This window comes from Pteropus medius, unplaced genomic scaffold, assembly GCF_902729225.1.
Source record: "Pteropus medius unplaced genomic scaffold, Ma_sr-lr_union100, whole genome shotgun sequence".
Lineage (NCBI taxonomy): Eukaryota > Metazoa > Chordata > Mammalia > Chiroptera > Pteropodidae > Pteropus > Pteropus medius.
In genome coordinates this window covers 3853441-3880742 of record NW_024350319.1, presented here as the reverse complement: position 1 = coordinate 3880742, position 27302 = coordinate 3853441, and the positions used below count along the sequence as shown (strand labels likewise).

The 27302-nt window shown below is 32.8% G+C and overlaps 1 protein-coding gene and 1 pseudogene across 1 annotated transcript in view; one reads left to right on the top strand and one right to left on the bottom strand.

Annotated features, from left to right (window-relative positions):
- The window catches only part of LRRC7 (leucine rich repeat containing 7), a 1130220-nt gene that overhangs the window by 1014514 nt on the left and 88404 nt on the right, over positions 1-27302 (bottom strand). The gene's annotated exons all lie outside the window — the stretch shown is intronic.
- LOC120583213 (40S ribosomal protein S25-like) lies at positions 375-820 on the top strand (annotated as a pseudogene).

The window sequence follows — 27302 nt, the reverse complement described above, 5'->3', positions numbered from 1 at the left end:
AATTAAGTTGGGCTTATATTGGAAATGCAAGATTAGTTTATCATTAGAAAATAAACTAACAATTCATCATATCAGGAAAAAAAACAAATTATTACCTCAACTGAAGCAGAAAAAGTATTCGATAAAATTCAAAAATAGATGTGCATTTCCAAAACCTGTATTCTCTATTATAATGTGAATAAAACAATGGTGCCCCCTTTCACGACTTCTATTTAACATTATAGTGGAGGTCCAAATCAGCCGAACAAGGCAGGAAAAAAATATTGTTTTTTTTAATTATAAGGGGCAAGTTTTTTTACATGCTACGTGATTTTGCTTTTTGTCTGACACGTTAGCAAGGCTGCAGTGGTAGCAGCTGCTCTCGGAGCTTCACTATGCCACCCAAGGACAAGAAGAAGAAAGATGCTGGAAAGTTGACCAAGGAAAAGGCCCAGTGAACAAACCTGGGGTAAGGCCAATAAGAAGAAATGCTCCAAAGGCAAAGTTCAGGACAAGCTTAATAACCTAGTCTTGCTCGACAAAGCGACATATGAAAAACTCTGTAAGAAAGTTCCCAACAATAAGCTTATAATCTCAGCTATTGTCTCTGAGAGACTGAAGATCCGAGGTTCCTTAGCCAGGGCAGCCCTTCAGGAGTTCCTTAGTAAAGGGCTTATAAACTAGTTTCAAAGCACAGAGCTCAAGTAATTTACACCAGGAACACCAAGGGTGGGGATACTGCAGCTGCTGGTGAAGATGCATGAACAGGTCCCATCAAGTGTACGTTTTGAAAAATAAAACTTTATTAAATCAGATAAATGTATTTTTGTGCATATTGTAATCAAGGGTATCTTAGAATGAAGGAAGGATGCTAAAATATGCTCCCCTTAGAAAAGAAGAAATAAATTATAAATATTTGGAAATATTTGAAAAAGTTTCTATGTAGAAAATGAAATGATTAATAGTAAGTTTTTAGAATTAATAGTTTAACAAGGTACTAGATACAAAATCAATATTAAAAAGATAATTATATGTCTCTATACCAGCATTAACTAGTTAGAAAAATCAAAATAAGCTTACATATATAATAGCATAAAATAAAAGATACTTAGGAAAAAATAAACTTAAAAATTTATATGATACCTCTGTAGACTTTTGAAAGACTTTTAAGAGTCCCAACAAATAAAAATTTATATCATATTCATGGACTGGAAATCTCTTGTCAATATCAATTAGATGCCAATTCTCCCCCAAATTTAGCTATAGATTCAATGCATTTATTATTAAAGTTGTAACACTTAGAGGTATGTGTGTGGTGTGTGTGTGGTATGTGTTGAACTGTTCCATTACTGTGGCTATGTGACAATCCACTTGAAAACTCAGTGGCTTAAAATGAAAGCAATATTTACTTTACTCTTAATTCTACAACTCAGAAGGAATTTCCAGTTTCTACTTAACTAAACATCCAAGAAGTTGAGACTGTTTGAAAGAGAGATTAGAATTATCTGACGATTTGCTTTCTCATATGTTTAGCACCAAAGTCAAGGGCTGGAACAGTTGAAGTTGGAATAGCTGGGGCTCCTTAGTGTCTTATCTTTAAATACATATCCATCTCATGTGATCTCTCCAGCATAGTTGCTTTAGGGTAGCCAGACATTATAAAAGTCTACTCAGAACTCCTGAGGTGCATGACACAGAATAGCTGGGTAGAAGCTTAAAAAATTTTTACTACTCAGCCTTGAAAGATATGTATCACTTCTGCCGTAATCACAGAGCCATCCAGATTTAAGATCACACTCTCTGGAGTAGTGTCAATGTCATATGTTGATAGGAACACATAGGAAAGGATGAATTAGTGGAGCTATCTCTGAAAAATACAATCTTCAACAAGAAAGTTATAAAATGGTAATATAACATCTATGGAAGACTAAAAGCCATGGTTAGCCAAAATACTCTTGAAGAAGAAAATACCAAGACTTTATGACACGGTAATGCAATGTGATAAAGGCATAGGGATAAACTGACCAGTGTAACATAAATGTAAGGGATATACACAAACGTGTGATATGTTAAAAAACAGAAAATATATAAATATATGTATATATGCACACACACATGTATCTGTATATTAACTACATCAGGTCATTGAATAAGATCCTTTTATTTAACATCATTTTGCTATAACATCAATGAGATGCCATAGGTACTTAACTCTTGTTTATATCAACTAGCCTAAATTAGTTTCATTACATATCATTTCAAATAAAGTCACAGAAACTATCAACAACATTAAGTGAGGACTTACTGTACACAGAAAACATATATGAGTTAACCACATGGAGAAGAAATGAAACTGGATCCTACCTTATACCATAAACAAAAATCAATTCCAGATAGCTTAAACTTGTAGAGAAGATATTGTGACTTATCTCATTCATAAACATTCTTTTTGCTTTTCCAAAATATTTAAAAACACATAACAAAACCAAAAACCCTAACAAAAGTACAATCAATTTAGTCTTCTATCATTAATTTTCTTGCTCTCTTTGTCAACTATTATTAGGCTAGCCACTTTGAGTCTTCACCTGAAACCTACTAAATTCAAACAACTCATACCATATATGTTAACTGCCCTAAATAATTGCATCAGAAAGAGAAACTGAGCTATGCCTTTGTTTTTCTTTTCTCTCATTTCTTTAGAAGAAATCGAGGAAAAGATCAAGCCTGAATATAAAAAATACTGCCATTCTCACAATCCACCACCACTTAATTCAACTAGGATTTTTGATTTGGCTCTTTTTGTTTCCTCAAATGATAATTATGGGTAGGGATAAGTAAATATTTTGTTTATATTTTGTTTGCTCACAAAGATTCTAAACTTGTAAGAACTTACTTGTATTTGGCAAGCATTATTGTCAAACAGCTCTAAATATCCAAGCTTTTCAAAGGTTGCATTAACTAAGTTTTTCAAAGAAAATTTGCAGATATATCATGTCAGTGTTTATTTACTCTTGGCATTGCTTTTTATTCATTCTCTCATTCATTCTCAATTCACTTTATATATGTCTAGCTCTAGTTCTATCTCTTATTTCTAAGTTGTCACCTAATATGTAACAGACCCTTTTACTGACTCTGTGTTTTCATCTGTAAATAAAATGTCTAAAATGTCAAACATTTTAAAAGGATAAGCATGATGATGTATGCTTATCCCCTTGGTCCTAAAGAATGAATTGTGTTGTAGTAAAAAAAAGTAAATACTTCAGTTAGAAAGACTTAAATTCTTGTGTCTTACTTTCAAAATTTACTAGTCCCATATTCCCAGGCAAGCTTCTCAACTCTCCTCACTTTAATTTCCCCATGTGTAAAAAATTAGTGTGATAAATCTGTTTTCATTAAATTGGGATTATGATCAGTTTTTTATATACTAAAAAGATGTATGCTGCGTATGGTTTTTTATTTCTTTAATGTTCCTGAAAATATTTTCAGGATTGAAAAATGGGAAACATAATAATAAATAAGTTACAAGTGAAAAAAGTAAGTGAAATTATATCACAGCCTACCTAACTAGAATATAAAAAAATAATGTTTTACCCAATTTTATAATGCATTCACTTAAATTACTGAATGCCTTCTGTGTGTCAGATACTGTTTGAGATTCTAGAAATTCAAAGAATCATTAAAATTTCTCCTTTCTTAGATCATTTAAAATTTAGGAAAGAAAACTATGTCATTTGTAATATAATGTGATAAATGCTACCGTAGAATAATACTATATCTACAATATATGTGGAGTGACCTACCTAAATTTGTATGAGAGAGTTTGGGGAATATTTCAAAAAGGAGACAATAATTTGAGCTGTGATTTGAAGTATAACCATGAGTTCAGCAGACTGGCACACAGAAAAATACATTTCATAGGGAATAGCTAGAGCAATGGAACCAAAGCATAAGAAAGCATAACTTTTTCGATAGATCTCCAAATAATTTTCTATAACAAGAGCAAATGGCAGAAAGAAAGTTCAAGAAATATGGAGAAGACAGCTAGGATCACCCCCTAGGTACTAACTTTACTTTATGTGTGATGTAAGGAAATGACAAATTGAGTTTTGCAATGAAGCTCTACCACTCTGGTGACAATTTAGAAAATGATGAGGCTAAAAGGAGAGAGATAAGTTAGGAAGCTACTGTTAATTAGTACAAATGAGAATTTATAAAGGACTGAACTAATACAGAGAAATAGTACTAACTGTAATCAAGGAATGAAAATAAAGCATATTTAAGAGGTAGAATCAATGAGTCAAGACTAACTCTCTGGTTTCTCTATAAATTCTAGTTGATATTCATTTAGTTAAGACATACAAAGACATTCATTGAGATAAGATACGACAAAGGACCAAGGATATAATCATGAGGGATGCAAGTTAGTTAAGACAGAAGGAGACAAAAAACCTGAGAAGGAGTCTGAGGAAAACTAGTATGAATCTTAGAAGAAATACCAATAAATAATGGTAGTATTAAGTTAGCTAAAGTAAAATAAATGTTTAAGAAAAAAGAAAGTCAAAGTTAAATGCAAAGAGAGGCCACTAAAGTACCAAAAAGTATCCACTGAATTTGCTAGTTAAAATGAGTATTAATGAGGTTTTAAGTGACAAATCCATATCAGACAGGCTTAAGCAAAACCAGTATAATTCACCTGGCTGATGCATCCAGAATTAGTGCTGGAAACCTAAACAATTTAATCAGTATGGTGACTCTTACCATGTCTTGGCACTGCTTTTTCTCTATGTTGATTTCATGCCTTTGCCTACCCAGGGGGAAAAAAAAAGTCTCTTTTTTCTTTCATCCCAGTATCTTCAGGCTTATATTCTCTCAATTCCAACTTCTGCAGAAATAAAATTTCTTTTTATTTCAGTGCCTCCAGACACCTTCTAACTGAGGCCTATCAGGTCTAATTGGCTTGACTTTTTTCATAAAGCCTATCACTGGAGCAACCACTTACCATTGAGAGACTACTGATTAACTGGGTTTTAGTGATATGCTCTCATTGTGCTGACTGTCCCACTTGAATATAAGCTCTATTAGGGGACAGAATCTATAATAGAGATTCTAGAATGGTACCTGACAGATAATAGGTACTCAGTCAAATAATTATTGTGGTTCCAGCTTTAGCTATGGCAGATTATCTTGTATCAAAACAATTCTACCAATAATTAAAACTAGGAAAAAACTGGAGAAAATTTGATGGAAATATAGCGTTACACACACACACACACACACACACACACACACACACACACACACACACACACACACTTTCCAAGATACTTCAATAGCCAAGATCCCATAGAGGAGAGAAGGGCAAAGATAGATGTAACATTTGGTAACACTTTTCTCAAGTTACTTGCCAATTCACAAATAGAAGCTAAGAGGTTGAGAAATTGAGACAACCTTTTAGAATGTTACAAAACTGAGATACAAACATTGGACTTTAGAATCTACAAAGGTGAAAAAAATCCAGTAAACATGCCAGGCTTTCAGCTGCTACCCTGGAATAGCTATACCTTAAAATAAGTGAAAAACAGAAAAATTATCAAGAATTTAAGACTAGTCAATTTCATCTTGGAGAATGGGGTGAAGGGTTAAAGAAGTACAAATTAGTAGTTGATAGTTGATAGTTGGTCATGGGGATGAGGAGCACGGCAGAGGGAATGCAGGCTAGGTGGAGGTCCAGGGGAGGGAGGGAGCAATTGGGGGGATTGTTTTATGAACTATATAGATGTCTAACCAATGTGCTGTATACTTGAAACTAATTTAAATAAATAAAATTTTAAAAGATAAATAGGTGAAAAAAAGCTTAGAAGTTGTCACTCCTGTCACTTGATCTAATTGATATTTATAAAATACACCATTCAACAACAGCAGATTCTTCTTGAACACCCAGAAAACGTGTACCATTATAGGCTATATTCTAGATCATAAAACAAACCTCAACAAATTTAAAAGACTTGAAATTATACAGTTTGTTCTCTGGCCACAAAGGAATCATATGAGAAATCAATAACACAAAGATATAAAAAAAATCTCCAAACATCTGGTAACTTTAAATAATCCATGAGTTAAAATGATTAGAAATAAAATACATCGTCACAACTTGTGAGACACAAGTAAAGCACTAAAGCCAGTTAATTATAATGCAATAGAGTAGGTAATTTATAGCCCTAAATGCTTATATTAGAAAAGAAAAAAGTATTAAATCAATAATCTAATGCTTCAATGGAGTGGGTAATTTATAGCCCTAAATGCTTATATTAGATAAGATGCCTAGGAAGCATCTTCTAAAATGTGCAAAATGGACTGCTTTTCCAAGGTCTTCAGGAGACCATTTTTCAAGGTTTACAACTGTTCTCTATATAAGGTTCTGTTTAAAAGAAAAAAAAAATACAAGAGTTATTATTAATAGCTTTAATTTTTTCTACAACAATTTTGTGTCTGGCACTGAAGTAGGGGAAATTTACATATAGTCATTACAAAAATACAACAAGATAGGTATTTTTACCCATATTTAACAGAGGTATAAACTAAGTTTCAAAAAGGTTGAAATTACATGCTCTACCTGGTAACTGGGACTCCAGTCTAAGTATACTAGACCATGAAGTCAACTTCTTTTCTATTATATGATGTACCCAGATTTGATTTTATGGATGTGATAACCCATCTTTTCCCATCTTATATACAGTATTTGGCAGGCATTAAATTAGAAATGGTGGAGATACCTTGTTATGTCCCTTTTCTGTCATTTGATAGTAGGAAGAAGGGAAAGACTCTTGCTTTGGGGAGGTATTCATGCACAGAAAGTAAACAAAGCATCATCTGGACAATATAGTACCGGCACAGGAATAGACTTATAGGCCAATGGAATACAATGGAGAGTCTAGAAGTAAACCCAAATATATATAACCAATTGATTTTAACAGAGGTCCCAAGACCTTTGGGAAAATGATAGTCTCTTCGACAAATTATGCAAGAATAGCTGAATTACCACAAGCAAAATAATTAATTTGGACCCCAACTTCATACTACATACAAAAATTAACTCAAAATGGATCAAAGAGTTAAATATAAGAGCTAAAACTATAAAACTATTAAAGAAAACATAGAGATAAATCCTCATAACTTTGGATTCATCAATGGATTCTGAGATTTGACACCAAAGGCACAGACAACAAAAGAAAAAATAAATTGGACTTTTTAAAAATTAAATACTTAGGTGCATGAAAATACATTATCAAGAAAGTAAAAAGACAACCTACATATGGGAGAAAATATATATAAATTATATATCTATAATGGTTTAGTACCCAGAATACATGACAAACACTTGAACTGAACAACAAAAAGGCAAACAATCCAATTAAACAATGGGCAAACTACTTGAATAGACATTTCTCCGAAGAGATATACAAATGGCTAACAAGCATATGAAATATGTTCAATATAATTGACCATTTCCTTTTCACCACTATTGCCAGATTTCATGGAGATCAAACACACCAAGGAAATTCAAATCAAAACCACAATGATAAACTACTTCACCCCCATTAGGATGGTCATAAAAATAAGTTAATGAGGGTGTGAAGAAATAGGACCTTTCATATATTCCTAATGAAATGTAAAATGGAATAGCTACTGTAGAAATGTTTTGTTTTCTCAAAAGGTTAAACATAGAATTACAATAAGACCCAGCAATTTCACTCCTAGGTATATATCCCAAAGAACTGAAACAGTTACTCAAACAAATATCTGTTCCTAAGTGTTCAGAGCAGCACTATTTACAATAGACAAAAGGTAGAAACAACCAAAACATTCACCGACAGTTGAATGGAGAAGCAAATTGTGTTGTATATAGAACGTATTAGCACTCAGGCATAAAAAAAGAATGAAATACTGACATACGCTACAACTTGAATGAGCCTTGGCAAAATTATGCTAAATTTAAAAAGCAAGGCACAAAAGATCACAGCTATGATTCCTTATGAAGAATATGAAAATCCATAAAGCAGTTGGGGGTATCCAAGGATGGGCATAGGGTGAAATAGAGAGTGATTACTTATTGAATATGAGGTAGAAATGTTCTGATGTGATAAAAAAATAATTTCAAAATTAGCGAAAGGGGGCAGTTTCACAACACTGTGAATGCACTAAATGACAGTTGTATACTTTAAAAAGGTTAACTATGTTTTATGAATTTCACTTCAATAAAAACAAGTGAGAAGCTCAGTCATGAGCTCAAATATTTCTGCTATTTTATTACTGAGATAAACTTGGGTAGACTATGATCTCTGTGTTATGATCACATTCCATATCTTAATTCCTCGCTTTCATGTATTTCCTTTTCACCACTATTGCCAGATTTCATGGAGATCAAACACACCACACCATTTAGATCCTGTATGTTTAAGTAATGACCAAAATACACCTTTACCTAATAAAATGTCTTTATAGCTTCAGTCTTTTAATCTAGATATTTTTAAATTCTGAACTTTTCTCCACAAATATCATTAGGAAAGCTTTAATATTCAAATCTCTTTTGATTTCTTCAGAACACTGAGAAAATGATCATCCTCCAAGAGAAAAATATTACAAAATTTATTTTGTTAGCGTTCAAAAACTGCACCACAAAAAAACTAAGGAAAGCTAATTTTGATTCGACCAAAACTTTTTGCAACTGTAAAATAAGATAAGAGGTACAATGTGGAAAATTGAAGCAATTTAGAAAAGTAATCATGTCAACAAACTCCACTATTATCATCTTGACATTAACAATCACTCAGGATTATGATGTTCATGGACTGGCAGGTGTGCAGTAGGGCTAAATATGACCTTGAAATTAAAAAAAACAACAAAACACTTCTTTTAAATCCAGGTTATTTTACAGTTTTTTTTTTTTTAAACTTTGGAGAAGTTACTTACTATGGTCATATATGGGAAAGTGTTTTGTGTGAGAACACACACACACAAAAAAACTAAAGTATAAAATAACATTCTTTACATGTTCTCTGTAAAAACTGGTAATGAAAAAATAACAATTAAAGTCGCTAGATCATGTAATGAGATTTTAAAGAAACGTATTTATCAGTCAATGTTTTTTGTTATATGGAAGGTAACATAGTAGGCACTGGGGATGAGATAAATAAGCAAGTTTTAACTCAATTTTTTCTTATCATGGTAAGTGCTAGAACTTTGATAAAGATAGGATACAGTCAGAAGGCAGTTGGAAAATGATGAATATTAGGGTAGGCCAAAGGGTGCTTCCTATGAGACATTATGTCAAAGCATCACCTTAGTCCTGAAAGATGGGTTGGGCAAATCAACAAAAATTATAACTAAAACTAAATCTCTGGCTGAGAGTTAAACAGCAAAGGCACAGAGTCAAGATAAATGATGTTGTATAGGGAACATGTAAATATTTTAATAGAACAAAGAATAAGAAGGAAGAGTTATAAAAGTTCAACCTAAAATGCTACACGGGGATCAAATTATGAAGGAAATCAAATCAAGAGCCTTGATAAGGAATGCGTCTTTCATCTTGAAGACATTTAGGAAGAATTAAACATTTTGAATATGTGAAAGATCTAATATTTGCAATTGAGTATAGATGACAGTATGACATATAGGTTGGAGAGACTTTGTTTCTAACAATATTAGAGAGTAGATGGTAGACTGGATTTGTAATACAAACTCTTCCAGTACAAAAAAATAAATAAATAAACAACAAAAAAAAAACATTGTTACATTTTTAATAACTGTTCAAATTTAAATTACATTTTTAACAATGAGTGACTTGGGTATAAGGGAAAACCATCTGAGGCCCAAAATGTCAAAAGGGTATGATTCCTAAATATAGGTGAGCTCTGTGGTCTTCGTTGTTTAGGCAGGTTGAGAGCATCTTCCAATCCTAAGTATTCAGAAGTCTGGTATTAACAGGTCAGCCATTCATAGCTATCAGGAATGACAGAAAAAGGCTTGATGGCTAATCATTGTGGGAGGTCACACCAATACCCTTCAATGAAGCAAAAACCCCAAAAGAGCTGTTTTTAGTTTACCACATTACCAAGTGGCAAACTAAAACAAACTAAACAAACAAAAAAAAAAGAAAAAGAAAAAACACTCACACAAAGATAGAAAGTAAGGAAAATTTGGATCGGGGAAGGAGAACTCTCCCCTAAAATTCCTAACCAGCACTCATGAAGTTTTGTAGCTTGTACGGACACTATCTGTAAGCCATCCCTTCTCCCAAAAGGTCAATAGTATTGTTATGAAGAAGAGCTGGTTGGTCTGTCACAAGTACCAGGCAAAGGGAAATGAAAATGCGCTATGTAAATCAAAGAATCCCCGCAGTGGAGTTCCAAGGAAATTTTCTAACGATAGATGAAAATCACACAACATCAAGGAAATAGATCATTCAGAATGAGACTTCTACAGAAAAAAAAAAAATACTGAAGAATCAGAGCCACAAAAATCTGAAGATATCAGGAATATCAGATTCAAAGTACAAAATATGTTTCAAAAAATAAAAAAAGACTAAAGAATGACAAAAGAAATAAAAGACCCTCAAATATTACGAGGAAGATTTGAAAAAAGGACTAAACAAACACCCTGGAAATAGTCAATATATTAACTGAAATTTAAAATCCATAGACAGGTTAACCAGCTAAAGACAGAATTCATAAACTAATGGACCTTAAAAAATAAAGAATTCAACATAGAAAGTGAACAATATGGTATATATAAAAGAGAAATTAAGATACATCAAGGAAAAACTGAAAAGGTCCAATGATGTATAATCAGAGTTCCAGAAAGAGGAAATTGGAAAGGATTGGAAAGGGAAATTGGAAAGGGAAGAACTATAAGAAAAAGGGATATTAGCTAAGTCTTTTTGCATCTGTCTATAAAAAAAAAAACTTTTATTAGATCAACATCTCTTACATCTTTTATCTCTTGTTCATTTGGAGTTGATTCTTATGTAAACTAGATATAAATTTGGTTTTACTGGTTTTTTGCTCAAATGTCTATTTAATTTTTCCAGAAGCAAATCAAATTTCCATATTCACTGTGGTTTCTTTCTGGACTTCCTATTCTATTCCACTGACTTGTGTACCCATTAATGTACCAGTAGCACACAACTAACAAAAGAGGCTAACAGCATACATTAATAACTGGCAGGGCTAATCTTCTCCTATAGTTTTTCTCTTTTTCACTGTTTTTCTATCTATTCTTGCATCTTTATTTTTCATATCAGCTTTATTATAACTTGTCTAGCTCCATATAAAGTTGATATTTTTACTTCAATGTTTTTAAATTTTATTTTATTATTAGTTTCAAGTGTACAGTACATTGGTTAGACATTTATATAGTTTATAAAATGATCCCCCTAATTGCTCTTTCTCTCCTCTGGCTCCGATGACATGATACTATATAGAGAGAACCCTATACCATATAGAGATATTCCACCAAAAACAGTTAGAACTGATCAATGAATTCAGTAAAGTAGCAGGATACAAAATTAATATTCAAAATTCAGTGGCATTCTTATACACCAATGATGAACTTTCAGAAAGAGAAATGAAGAAAACAATCCCATTTACAATTGCATCAAAAACAATAAAATACCTGGGAATCAAATTAATCAAGGAGGTAAAAAAACTTGTTCTCAGAAAATTGTCATTGGAAAAAAAAATTGATTTTTATTGAGATTGACTTAAATATATAAATTAGCGTAGGGAGAACTGATATCTGCATTATGATGACATCGTATTTGAAAATAAAAATTTTTTATTTTTTTTTAAGTCTACATTTATATCTTCTGGGTTGTTATAAAGTTTTATATTTATATGCTGTGTGTGTGTGTGTGTGTGTGTGCGTGTGTGTGTATACATATATATATATATAAAATTTGGCATATTCCTTTTTAAGTTTGCTTCTAATATTTTATCTTCTTTGTTACTATTGTAAGTTACTATTATATCCCCTACCTAGTTATTGTTTTCTGTATGTTAATTCTATATCTGCTATCTTACTGAATTATTTTATTGTTTAGATTTTATCATTGTCCCTCTAGTATTTCTCAGGTATAGTATTATATAATCTGCAAATAAAGATAGTTTTAGTTCTTTTCCAATTTTTATTAACTCCAAATGGTTTCTCTTGTCCGATTGCATTTGTTAATACTGCCAGCATACTGTTAATTATTAGTAAATATTGTAGACATCCTGTTGTGATAACCATGGGGTGGATATGCCTCTAGTATTTCCTCCAATAAATATAATACTGATTTAGGATGAGAATATAAAATATACATCTATATTTTATTTTTCTCCTTAGAACTATCAATACAGTATATTGTAATGATAGATTTTCAAATATTAAAATATTGCATTTCTGGAATAAATCCTATTGGGTCATGGGTGTTTTATTTTCTTACTGTGGTATTGGATTCTGACTGTTAATATTGTATTTACTATTTTTGCATTGATTTTTAAATGTTACACTCGCCAGTAACTTTATTTTTTATACTCTCCTTAACAGATTTAATGTTGTATTTGCTTCATAAAAAGAATTGGATATTTCCCTCGATATCTGGTGCACTGAAGCAATTATATAGCATTAGAGCTATCTAGACTTTAAATAGTTGATAAAATTCCCTTGTAAAGTTGCTTCTTGATAACTTTTGATATTTCTTCCATAAGAAATAGTCTGTTTAAACTTTCTGTCTCTGAAGGGTTCGATTAAACAAGTAAACTTCATCTTTCTAGGAAATCATCCATTTCATCTAGATCTTCAAAGCATTTGCATAGAAGTCAGCAATACAGTCTCTTTTGATTGTTTTAGAATTTCTTCTGTTTCCATGGCTACTTTCTCTTTTCATTTCTTATTTTGCATATTTGTGATTTCTCCCATTTTTTCTAGATTAACTAGTGGTTTTTCTATTTAGTTAATTTTTCCCCAAAGCAAGGATTTATTACTTAGATAAACTGACTCTCAAATTTCTGCTTTTATACTTGTAATTTCCCTCCCTAAGCTTTCATGTTTTTATTTTTTTAATTCTTTGTGTAACTTTTTTTTTGTATAACTTTTGAATTGGCAATTTAACAAATTTATTTTCATTCTTTTATTTTTTTCAATGCTGTAAGATATTTCTTAGCTCACTCCTGTCATGAAACACACAGATGCTGAAATGTAGTATTTTCATCACAGATTTTTAAATTTTTTATAATTTGTTTGCATTTCATTTTTTGCCTAGGAGTTGCTGAATAGAAGTAATTTTAAATATTTAAGTAAAAAGATATTTTTATTTTGTTATTTTTAGTTTATTTCATTATAACCAGAGTGTTATTTCCTCAACTTTCTGATACTCTCTTTATGACTTAATATATAGTTAATTTTTGTGAATGTTCAATGTACACTTGAAAAGTTGCATTCTATCATATTAGTATTAGTAAATATATTTTCATAAACTCTAAATTATTTATTATGTTGTTAGATCTTCTGTATCTTATTTTTTGTTATTTGACCTGTCTTATACTGAGATTGATGTCTTAAAGTCTGCTTTATTAGTGTGTTTCTTACTATGTCTAATTACTCTTTCCATAAATGTTATATCTTTGTTATGATTTATGGTTTTTAGAATTTTAACTATTCTTCTTTTTTATGTTCAATACTGTTTTTCCCTTGAATTTTACCCTTTATTTGATATCAGTATTGAAATGTTTTCTACTGCTCCCATTTACCTGGATATCTTTGTCCCTTCCTATATGCCACTCTTTATAAATCATTTATTTTAGTTTTGTCTCTTGTACAAAGCACATAGTTAGATCTACTTTGTAAGCCAAATTTAGAATCATTTCCTTTTTATTTGGTTAAGCCTATTCACATTTCTTGATATAATTGATAATTTTGATGTTATAAATATTACGCCCATTCACATTTCTTGATATAATTGATAATTTTGATATTATAAATATTACTATGTTTATTTCCCATGTTTCTTTACCTATGTTGTTTGTTTTTCTTATTTTTAATTTTCTTTTGGTATTTAGAAAGATTTATATTTTGGTTGTATTAGTTACTTTTGTACTTTTATAATTGTGAAATGCACATAGACTCCTATTTTCTTATTAAAGCTTTTATTATCTGTCAATCTTTAAAAGTACCCTTTGACTCTCACATACTACATATACAATAATCAATAGAATTATTCTACTTTCACATCATTTCTCCCTTCTCCTCTTTTAGCTGCATTATTTCTACTTTCTAAGAGCATATGGTATTTGCATATTATTCTTCTACCCATCCTTACCTTTATTAATCTTAAATTTAAAATAAATAACTCCTTTTGCTAAAATTTCCTGTCATCTCTTGGTTGAATGAAGTCCACTCTCTCGTAGTTTGGCCCAAAGAGTGTTCTAGGATACAATATTCCTTGAGTTATTACCTGTTCACAACTATTTTTATATATCCAAGCCATTTAAAAGTCAACTTCACTGGATATAAAATCCTTGGTTCACATATTCTTTGAGTTTCTTGAAAATGCTCCTCCTTTGATGATTTGATTTTGTAGAGGCCCTGAGAATTTTCTCTTTATAACTACTAGTTTTACTTGAATATATATATATAAGAGTTGACAATTCTGAGACAATTTTCTCAGGTACTGGCTAAGTCCTTTTAATTTTTTTTTTTAAACAACTTTTCTTCTACTGGAATTTTAAATATTAATCTTGTTTCAGTGTTTAATTTTTTTCATCTTCAGAGATTTCAATTGTAAGTATGTTGGACCTTCCTTGACTATCGATTTAAAAACTATCCCTCTCACTTTTTACTTTTTATCTAAATTTATTTAGAGTGACTTATTTAGTCCCTATTTAAGCCTATTCCTTCTGGGCATCTTGTAAGCTAAGTTTCATTTCTGATATGGTTTTGTCATTTAATTTAATTTTTTCCTAAATTCAATTCATTTTTATTTATTTCTTCCTGTTGCTTTATGTTCATTTTTGTACCAAGTTTTTAAATATCTAATATAAGCTCTTTCTTCACATGCTTGTTTGCTGATATATGCCTCATTATGGAATCACACATTACAGTTCTCTTCTGTTTCTTGGTTGATTAGGGATGGGGAGAGTGAGATTTTCTTCATCCAGAAAATTTATACTCATGTGCTCTATATTTTTTTAGAACATATATATATATAACTGCTTGTACTCTTGCATTTCTGTGAACAAGCTGATGGTGTGGAGTAGTTTAAAGGATTTATACTTCAAGACTACTTTTTTTTTCAGTGTTATAACATACAGCTTCTTTAATAAATAATTCTTTTTTGAGGAGGAGTGGTGATGGGTTACATTCTTCAATTATTTTAAATATTATCTTACAAAATCATAAATTTCCCTCTCTTGCTCTTTTTCTATCCACCATGCAGTCACTGAAATGTTTTTTCTTTTTACTCTCCACTTCCCAAATGTTGCCTTTCCAAGTTTGCCTCCTAAGAAGCATCCCTCGCATTTCTTTAACTTAGTGCTCAAAATTACCAGGACTCTTTTTTCAGCATTTCCTTACATAGATTGACTTTCTCTTTCTGCTGTTAATTTTAGTTCTATTTTAGTCCCTTCCTTTCCCTCTTCTCTGTTCCACAGTTTTTCTGGACCCATGTTGCTTTCTGCAAAGGACTGTGGTGGAGATCTAAGAAATAGCTCCACTGAAAATTGATGTTTATTTTTCTACTTATGGATATTTTGAAGTATGTAATTTCTGACTTATAATTATACTAAAAGTATGGGATTTGTGTGGTTATATTCTACTTCGGGAGCTGGCAAACTATGGCTCCCAGGCCCAAATCTGGCACATCACCTGTTTTTTAAACAAAGTCATGCTTATTGGTTTATTCATTTTCATGGCTGCTTTCACACAACAAAAACCGAATAAATTAGTTGTGACAGAGAATCTGTAGCCTACAATGCCAAAAATATTTACTATCTGTCCCTTTACAGAATAAGTTTGCTGACCTTGATCAATAAGTAAGGTCAAGTAGGTCATACTTGATTATTATAGTTTTGGGGAATGTGTTAGAAGATTTAAACTTAAGGGTATGCCATTAACTTGACTATTCCGACATCATCCTAGAGAACTGAATTTTAAGACTTCAATTGCTTTAAAATTACATACCTTTAAGAGCCTTAAAACTGTAATGCTGAAACAAAGCAATACCATACATAACTTTTTTTCTGACACGAGAGGAAATGTAAGTAATATTTCTATATGCCTACTGTGAAATAGGCACTTGGAATTTTGTATGTTCCATACAAAATCTCAAGGAAGTATTCATTATTTTCTTTCCCCAGAGGTTGTTAGTGCTCAGAAAAACTGTTTACCTTGTTCAGGGTCTCTTTACTGATAAGTAGAAGAATTGGTATTCCAGCTCAGGCCTCTCTGGTTCCAAGTCCTATATCCTACCAGATCTCATCTATTAATTCTTGAACGTGAATTAGGCATATTATACGGCTGGTTCAGGTAAGTCTCAAGAATGCTAGATGTCCTTCAAAAATATTATACTTCTCCTTTTCAGTCTGTTCTTACCCCTAATTAATTTGATCCATTTAATTTTATACCACACACTCTCAGCGCCTTTCTTTATTACTGTGCCTAACGTTCATGGAAGATAACTGTGCTTACACGAAGGAACACCAAGTCACGCATTCTCGCAATACACTGTCAACTATATCAGGAAAATTGCACCTTGGGGACCTACTCATATTTCTCAGCAGAAGACTACCAAATTTAGTTTCTGCTTTGGTCTAAGTGTAAGACCCTGAAAGCCAGATGATTATATATTTGAGTCTTCATGTGTCACATATGGCCACGCTGGCAAACTATGGCTCCAAAGCCAAATCTGGCACATCACCTGTTTTTGAAATAAAGTCATGCTTATTTGTTTATTCATTTTTTATGGCTGCTTTCACACCACAGTACCAGAATAAATTAGTTCTGTCAGAGACTCTGTGGCCTACAATGCCTAAACTACTTACTATCTGTCACAAATCAATAAAAATAAGAATGTTATACACAAACATACACTATGTACAGACTTGCCAGAGCAAACTATGGTTGCCCTCTGTTTACAGGCTTCAGGAATTGAGACACTGAACTGCTTAGACTACACCCCTTCGGTAAAGTCACCTGAAGTAAAATGTACACCTAGGGTGTCCTGATGATTTGTTTGGTGTTCTTTGGAATATGTGTGTCCTATCACAAAACAATTAGTCTTTCTATTCCTACCCAATCTTAAGTATATGTTTTCCCAGGCTTTGTTTCTCATTATAACCAATAAACTGCTGAGTCCATTCTTATTGCACAAAACAGTTTCATATAGAAGAGTTTGGTATAAAAAAAATCTAGTTTTGATACCAGTTGACTACTCACATTAAAGGATTTTTCTCCTAGCCAACGGGATTCTTCTAGTTGAAAACTGCTGTTTTTAAATGTTGTTTTGGGAGTTCAGGGAGTTTGCATAAGATCCTGTTTCCTTGATTCCTTCAAAATTAGTTTTCCTATAATAGTCATTTCATAGATACTGTTTTAGGCATTTTCGACTCAGAATATATTTTGCTTAAAGTAGAAAGCAGATAATAGGAATGACAATAAACTGGATAATTTCTGTGTTTAAAAATTATTTTTGATTCTGAAGGTCTCACAGGTGACCCACACTCCCCAAAGAGCTGAAGGAGAACTCTTCACACATATACATAGAAAGAGATTAAGTATTTGGGTAACATATTTCTGAATCTTTTTAACAAAGAAAACTACAGGCCCAATGAGCACATCATAATATTTTATAAATTTATAATTATGTTTACAATAATTCAAGGACTCATAATTACTTTTTTCCAAAAGACAACTCTGATGAGCTCAGAGAAATATATTTGAGATTGAATGTGTGGCATCTCTATTCTTTTTATGCCCAGAAGGCACAAGCTTGAAACCATTCTTGGCAGGTAACATATAAGCAGTAAGTAAAACAGAGACCATTGTTTAAAATTGTCACCGAGGTGGCTGACGAAAATTGTGGTATATCTGAATAGCATATTGAAGCTAATGGTCCCTCATCCCTTTATATAAGAAAGTCCCTGATTGAAAGGTAAGTCCTTTGAAAGCTGCTGAAGAACACTCAAGTCTCTGCTACTGAGTGCAAAAAACAACTTGAAACAAAATATTAAGCTGTTGGGTCTAAAAGAAATGTTGTAGCTCTCATAAGGGTATAACTTTCAATTAAAGGATGGTTTACGTACTCTGAGACTACACTTGGATAAGAACACTAAGTGGGAAGTATTGGTCAGAGGGATAATCTATGGGAGAAGTTGAGAGAAAGGCATCAAGTTAGCTAGTAGAAATAGAAGGAATCATGTAGTAAATTTAGGAAGAAATAGTTTAGACAAACTTTAGGGAAGAAAGAGTTAAAACATAAAAAGAAAGGTGTACTGTCCAGTGGCTTGTTTGTTTGTTTGTTTGTATTTAATGGCAGGAGTGAGGTTAGCCAAGAGTATAATGGGATTTGAATCACATAGATATAAAAGTAAGGTCACAGCTTCATTGAGCATATTCTCTTTTTGGATATCTGTGGAAGGGGAGCCCCCTTTATGATAATGCAAATAAAATAAGAAAAAAAAATACATGCAATTGAAATAAGAAGTAAAAAGCAGGAAGACTTCACATAATCAAGTAAGCTCCATCCATGGGAAGGAATGGGAAAGAGTTGGTACTCCTAACAAAGAAGAATGCCGTAAAACAAATGAATACGATTTATATGAGGAAAAAAAGGATGAATTTTAATATGTTTGCTTGAAGTTTCCAGCACTGCTGACATTTGGTTTCCCCTGCTACTAGTCAGAGGCAGGGTTAATGATAAATCGCATAATTATATATCCATGTTGTCTCATCTGACCTATTTCCACTTTGATGCTTAAAAGGCAACCCTAGATATCAATAATCCAGTGCCTGGGAGAAAAACATGTATTTAACTAAGGCTTTGAACGAGGTTCAAGGCAATATCTGTAGCCCTTTTCTGGGAGTACTTTCATTCCTCCAGATGTTTGGGACAACCCAGAGAGGGCACATTGAACAAAGTCAACAAAATATTAGTAAAATATTACACCTAGTTTACAAGAGAGACTATTATTTTTTTTTATGTCAGACATGAATACAAGCCCTGATTCTACCATTTATTCATTCAGCCATTTTAGTCAAATTACATTATATCTCTGAGCCTCAATTCACTGATCTATGTAATGCAGGTAATAATTAAACTCACCTTCCAAGTGGTTGTAATAAAATGAAAGAATGCATTTAAGGCTTCAAATTTTTGTTCTTATTACAAACTTTAGCACTTCCTACATGTAGCACTCACTTTGTACTTAAGCATGTAAATTTTTAAAACTCCTTAGACACAGAGTACAGCTTATTCTTCCTTGTCAATGCATACAGTTCTTATGCCATTTCTGAACCAATCATGGAAAAAAAAAAGAGAAGTTGAAGAAGTTTTAATGGCCTCCATTTTTGTTGAAAGGAGTGACATGCTATCTCTTGAGCTTGAGAACAAGGAATTAACAAGAGAGGTACACGTTTACAATACTCAGTGATACAATGAGACAGCGAGCAAACCAAGAGAAGTACAGGGGTTGAAAGTGGTCCTAAAGACTCAGCTCAGATTAGGGACCATAAATATGCATTCATCTAAATCAGCTTGGGTGAGAAAGGAAAAGGCAAAATGAATATGGTTATGCTTCACCAGATGAGAACAACAGTTAGATGGGTATAGAAAATTCAAGTGAACAAGGAACAGAGGTCTACAGGAGGCTCTTAGAATAGAGAAACTGGAGGCATTTTATGAAGTGTATGCTTTAGAATTGAAAGAAAAGATGGAAAAAGTTAGCTGGGGCACCAGGTCAGAGGCTATGGGCAGAGAATAAAAGGGCTACTGGAGTCTAAATTGCTGAGGAGGGGAAATTATGATGATGACAAATTCAGGAGGTATTGCTATGAGGAGAGACCTAAGTGAAAGTGAAGACAAAGGTGAATAGAGTTAAAAAGATTCCAGGTCTGACATGTAAAGAGCTTAGAAGTTGCTGCTCTCATCTTTACAACAAGAAAAATCTGGACAAATCAATGACTTTTCTTGGACCTATCAAAGAACAGAGTTTCAGAGCAAACTGCCACCCTGAAATCTGGAGAAACAAGCAAGCCCAGAGAGTCATAGACAAGATATCCTTGTCTGAAGCAAAAAAACACTGCAGCTATAAACTGAAAGGAACACTGAAACAGTAATTCTGACAAATGTCTGGGAAATGACTATCGACTAGTGTTAAGTGTGAGAAACTCCTGGGGGCTGTGGTCCTAGGCAGGCATCTAAATTTTTATAGGTTTTTACCTCCAAAAAACTCAGCAGATTCTCAGGGTGAAGATCCAAAAAAGGATCACCTTCTGGTTTTAACAGGGCACAAGTAATCCTTGTGATAGATGCCCAGAGTCTTCTCCATAACAAAAGCCTATTCTCCTTGGGGTTGTGGGGGGACAGGGAGGCAGGGGAGCAGAATTACCAAATATCTGTCCTAGAGCCAGAAGGGAAGAGCATTCCTCTCATTCCAGTGTCTAGTCTTCCCATCCCAACTAACGAGGAAGAGGTGTCCATACAAGAAGAAGCTTGGGAAAGTCAAATGCCAGCGACAAGGCCCATTAAAAGACTGAGATTTAAATAGAAGATTATAGAACATTCCTCTCACTCATACATCACCACCACACCAATAGGGCTCTAATATAACAGTGGCTTATAACTAAAAGAGCTGCATGACACAGATTTTTTCTGGGGAGGTATTAAGGGAAGGTCAAAGCCAAAGAAAAAAGTCAAAACAAAACAGTAGAAGAATTTGAAATTCCTGGCCTACCTACAGCTTCAGTAAACACTAAATGAAGCCCAACTCCTAGCCAGATAATCGTATATTCTCAAACTAGAGATTTACTGAGCTCAGTTTCTGTGATAAGCAAAATATTGCACCCATGTCCCCCAAAGATGTCCATATCTTATTTCAGAACTTATGATTATGTTAGGTTACATGGAAAAGAAAAATTAAGGTAATGGAATTAACATCGCAAAGCAGCTGACCTTGAGATGGAGACATCATCCTTAATTTCCCAGATGAGCCCAATGAAATCATAAGGTAAAACAAAACAGGGAAGCAGGGTGACAGAACCAGAGAGATGGCAGAGTGTAAATTATTCAGCCAGATGGAATGAATGGGGCCACAAGCCAAGGAATGCAGGTGGCCACTAGAAGCTACCAAAATCTTCAGATTTCTGCCTAAAACCTCCAGAAAGGAATGCTAACACCTTGATTTTTAGCCCAAGGAGACACATTTTGGGCTTATAATCTCCAGAATTGTGAGATGATACATTTGTGTTGTTTTAAGCCACTAAGTTTGTGGTAATTAGTTATAGCAGCAATAGAAAACTAATATAATTCTTATCAAATGCAATATGTCCAGCTTTCAGCAAAAAAGATAAAACTTTACACCCTGAAATAACAAAATAAGCATCAGAACCAGATTCGAAAATGTTGGAATTATCAGGCAGGGAAATTTAAAATAACTATTTACTTTGTTAAGGGCTCTAATGGAAAAAATAGAAAACATTCAAATACAGATGGGTAATTCAATCAGAAAGATAGAAATTCTAAAAAAGAATAAAAGGAAATGCTAGTAATCAAACACATTGTAACAGAAATGAAAGTCTTTGGTGTGATCACCAGTAGACTTGACACAAGAGCTGAGGAAAGAACCAATGATCTTGAAAGTATGTAAAAAGTTAAATGAATAGAGAAAAAAAAGAATGAAAAAATAAAAAACAGTACATACAAGAAGTGTAAGACAATTTCAAAGATGTAACATATATGTAATTGGAAGAACAGAAAGAAAAGAAAGAAATAGAGCAAAAAAATTTTTGAAGTAATAATGGCCAAGAACTTTCCAAAATTAACGATAGATACCAAACCACAGATCCAGGAAGCTCAAAGAACAATAAGCAAAACAAACAGAAGAGGAAAAAAAAAAACTCTATCATATTCAAACTGCAGAACACCAAAGACAAGGAGAAAAAGTACTGAAAAGCCAGAGAGGGAACAAAAGAATCTTACTTGTAGAGAAACAAAGATAAGAATTACAGTAGACTTCACATCAGAAACCATGGGAGCAAGAAAACAGTGGAGAAAAATATTTAAAGAATTGAAAAAAGGAAAAACACCAACTAGAATTTTAAATACAGAAAAATTATTTTTCAAAAGTAAAGGAAAAATATTGCATCAAACAAACAAAAACTGAAGAAATTTTCTGCCAGCAACTGCAAGTAATAGTAAAAGAAATTATTTAGGGAGAAGGAAATCATATGTTAGAAATTCAGATCTATACAAAAAAAGGAAGAGCATCAAAGAACAATAAATGAAGGTTAAAATAAAATATTTTATTTTTCTTATTCTTAATTTAGCTAAATGACAACTTTAAAATAATAACAATAGTAATGTAGTGAGTGACTATAGAATATAAATAAATTTAGTGAATGGCAGCAATGTCACAAAGAGCAGAAAGGAAGAATTGGGAATACTTTGTTATAAGGTACCTGTACTACATGTGAAGCAAAAATAGAGTTATTTAAGGAGGGTTTATATTTTTATAAAATGTGTATTGTAAACTCTAGGATTATGATTAACATTTTTAAAAAGTTATAATTGATATACTAAAAGGAGATAAAATTGAATAACACAAAATGCTCAATTAAAATGAAAGGCAGAAAAAAAAGCCTCTGGCAATGAATTAACACAATAACAAATATGGTTGATATTAATCTAAATATTTCTAAAATTCCTTTAAATGTGAATGGTCTCTATACACCAATTAAAATACAGAGATTGTCAGAGTAGATTTAAAAAAAAAACAAGACTCAACTATTGGTTGTCTTCAAGCATCACACTTTAGATGTAAAGACAGGTTAAAAGTAAAGAGATTGAGAAAGATATCTCATGATAACACTAATCAAAAAAAATGTTGGAGTAGCTATATTAATCTCAGACAAAGTTGATATCAGAACAAGGGAAGTTATCATGGACAAATAGGATATTACATAATATTAAAAGCATCAATTCTACAAGAAGACATACCTATCCTAAATGTGTATATACCTAAAAACAGTGATGAAATATATGACAAAGGATGCTAGAACTGCAAGGAGGAACAGACAAATTCACTCTTGTAGTTAGAGACTTGACAGATGTAGGTAACTGACAGATCAAGTAGGCATAAAATCAATAAGGATATATTTGACTTGAACGGCACTATCATCGAATTGACCTAATTCATATTTATAAAATACTCCATCCAATGACAGCGCAATACACATTTTTCTGGAGCTCACATGGCATATTCACCAAGACAGACCACATTCTGGGCCCTAAAACACTCCTTAAAAATGTAAAAGAATAGAAATCACACAAAGTGTATTCTCAGACCACAAAAGAATTGAACTAAAAGTTAATAAGAGAAAGATATCTGGACAATCTCCAAAACTTTGAATATTAAAGAACACACTTCTAAATTACACATTGGTCAAGGGAAATAGTTTGAACTAAATGAAAATGAAAATGCAACTTAAGATTTGTGGGAGGTAGTGAAAACAGTACTTAGAGAGAAATTCATAGCATTAAGTACATATTTTAGAAAAGAATAAAGATCTTGAATCAATAACCAAAGCTTGAACAATAGAAAATTAGCAAAAGAATAACTATTCAAGTCTACAGCAAGCAGGAGAAAATAAAAATTAGAATAGAAATCAATGAAAATGAAAATAGAAAAATAATGAAGAAAATCAAGAAACTCTAAAGCTGGTTTTTAAAAATATGGAAAAAAAAGATGATAACCGCTAGCCAGACTAATAAGAGATAGTAACAGAGAGAGAGAGACAGAGAGATGGAGAGAAAACAAGTTACCAATATCAGAAATAAAAGAGGAGTTATTACTACTGATTCAATGGAAATTAACAGGGAATCCTGTGAACACTATAAGGTGTCCCATCCTTGCCTTCACTCAGGCAACAGTTGAATTTCCTCCATAAGCAGTAAGTTGGATTGTTTTGTAAAACTAGAGCAAAACTGAACATTACCATTTAACTTTTTAATTTATAAAATATGTTCTTGAAACTCAGTATAGAATCTATCGTATTGAAAGCCAAGACTAAGACAGTAAACTTCTTTATAGAAAATAATATTCTAGTTTTTTTTTTTAAAAGTGCTAAAACCATGAAAAACATAAGACATAAATGTACTAAAAATGACAGTGTTAGGAAAACTGCACGGTGTTGTAAAAGCATAGAAAAATTCAATTAACTGAAGAAAGCAGAAAGATATTTTTCATTAGTGGAGAATATATGGGAATGTAGACAGTGTTGTGAGTAGGGAAGGTGTTGGGATCCTGCCCCTCTGAAGATGATTTCCAGGATGAGGGATCTTAGAATCCTCAGAAAAGCTCAAGAGAAGCTTAGAACTCTGAGAGTTGGCATGCTTCACAGAGAAGTCTTGGCCCATTATATTGTCAGGTGTATTTGTTTTCTATAGTTACTGAAATAAACTACCACAGATTTAGTGGCTTAAAACAACACACATATATTGCCTTGGAGTTCTGTAGGTGAGAAATCCAACGCAGGTTTCACTGGGATAAAATCAAGGTGTTGGCAAGGCTCTGTTTCTCTCTGGAGGCTCTAGGGGAGAATCTATTTCCTTGCCTTTTCCAAAGTAGATAAGCCAGCTTCATTCTTTGGCTCATGATTCCTTCCCTTCATCTTCAAAACCAGCATTGTTTCACCTTTGACAATTCTTTCATGGTTACATCCCCCTCTGACCTCAGCAGGGAAAGGTTTTTCTGCTTTTAGGGACCTGTGTGATTACATTTGGTCCACCTGAATAATCAAATATAATCTTGCCATCTCAAGATCCTTAACTTCGTCACACATACAAAGTTCTTTGTGCCATGTAAAGTAATTTAGGATGTGGACATGTTTGGAGATATTATCCTGACTGCCAGGCAATGCCTAAAGGAGATGTATAAGTAGATGGGCCTGAATGGAATCTTGAAGTATCCCACATATTAATTAGTTAAAAAAGCATATATTTACTTTCTTCCTAGAGGGCATGAAAATGACTGAGAGAGAGCAGGCTGACTGAAACAGACTTAAGAATATAATGAAGAACCAAGTCATTCTGTGTAGTATAGCACTTTCTGTCAATGACCGTGGAAAGTCAATGGACATAAACAATAATATATCAAAGAAGGAGTCCATTGCCTAATGACCAAGCTAAATGATTTATAACTCAATGGACAGCAGAAACAGACAGAGGATAGCAAAAGACAAGATATCCCTCCACTGTGTCCAATAATGCACAATGCACGTAATTGACTTTAATGATATGTCCGTGTGTAAATTCTTATTTCAGTGAGTTCATCATGAAATGACTGAGTTTACATGGAAGTGACCAGATTAAATTACTTTCCATTAGGCAAATGCTAGGTAGCAAATAAGTATATCCAAAAAATAAACAAATAAGCTACATGTTAGTTCACCTAAATTAGGTGACTATGAAATGTTTTCACTTTGTAAACATTAGTTCTAAAGTCAGATAGACCAGAACAAAATCTCAGCTCCAACATATTCTAGCTTTTGACCTTGAGCATATAATGCAATGCCTCTAAACCTCAGCATTTTCTTTTATAGGAAAATACAAGAAAATGTCAGCTATTTAGTATAATATTGAAACTGTGGGGCCTGGGTTGTTATAACCAAGGATAGGTGAGTGCTAGCTACATTGCCTTGTCGAAGTAAAAAATATATAGAGACAAAAATATAGGCAAAGAAATATTACGGCAGGAAGCTAGAGTCCAGCTCTAAGACTTTTAGAATCAGGAATAGCTAATATTGAATTTTAAATTGTGTTATGTGTTATTCATCATAACACAATTATGTGTTATGTGTTATATTCTCAACATCATAAGTAAAGTCTTATGTACACATAAAGGCCTTTGTGTGAATAGTTTGTGTGATACTAATTTAATTAACTCAATTAATGCAAGGTAGAGCAGAAATAAACAAAACAACAAAAATAATCCTTAAACTGAACTAATTCAGTGAAAGCAGTTGGAAGCCACAGAGAAGTATAAGAATATAAGCCCCTGGCAGTAGGCAAAGATCCCAGAAAGGGTTTAGATTTCTGCAGGGTATAGAACAAAGGGTTTATGAAACCATTGCTATAGCAATAACCACCCTCCATCTCTAACCTCTAACCATCTCTTCATTTTTCTTTCTAGCAATACTATATCCCTAGGTGTTTTTATTTGTGTATTATTTATGAACACCCTGTCCCCAAAATGTACATATTATGAGAACAGCTCTTGTTCACTATTGTGGCCTTAGACTATAAGAGTGTCTGGAAGATATTAAGAGTTAAAAAAATAAAAATAATGAATGATTGTATACCCAGATCTCAGGTTGTAAGAAAACACTGGCTAACTGAGTGACACATGTAAATAATTACAAGAGAAAAAGTAAATCAACACCAGATGCTAACTTAGAAGGGTATGGAATAGAGGATTATGAAAAGGAAGAAAAGAATGGAAGAGATGCAACATGGAAAAAAAAAAAACAAGGAGGGAGAACTATGAATTGGCAGTGGGGTGGAGATTTTTCCATGGGAAAGAAAATTCTATTAGGGTAGTTTATCAGTCACAATAATGCTAGACAAAAATCCATCCCCAAATACAGCTGCATATAACAATAAGCATTTATTACTTGCTCTCACATCGGCAGGTTGGCTGATGTTCAACTGATCTAGACTGGACTCAGCTGAGCTTAACTACTGACCTCAAGTTCAGTTCATGACTTCTTAATGTGTTTCTCATTCTTCTGGGACCAGTGCAGCATCTGGTTCACATTTTTTTAAAGAGGAGAGATAAAAAGCTCAAAGAATATTAATTAAAGTCACATAAAAGTCTTAAGGCCTAGACTTAGAACCAGCACTCTTTTTTTCTTTAAGCATTCCAATGGCCAAAGAAAATCACATGGGCAAGTCCAACATCAATGAGGCAAGAAAGCATGCTCCTCTTGGAGTTTCAAGAGAAGACAAGAGGAAAGGAAGTGAATATTTGTTGCACAATAATCTAATCTTCCACAATACACTAGCTGATAATAAACAA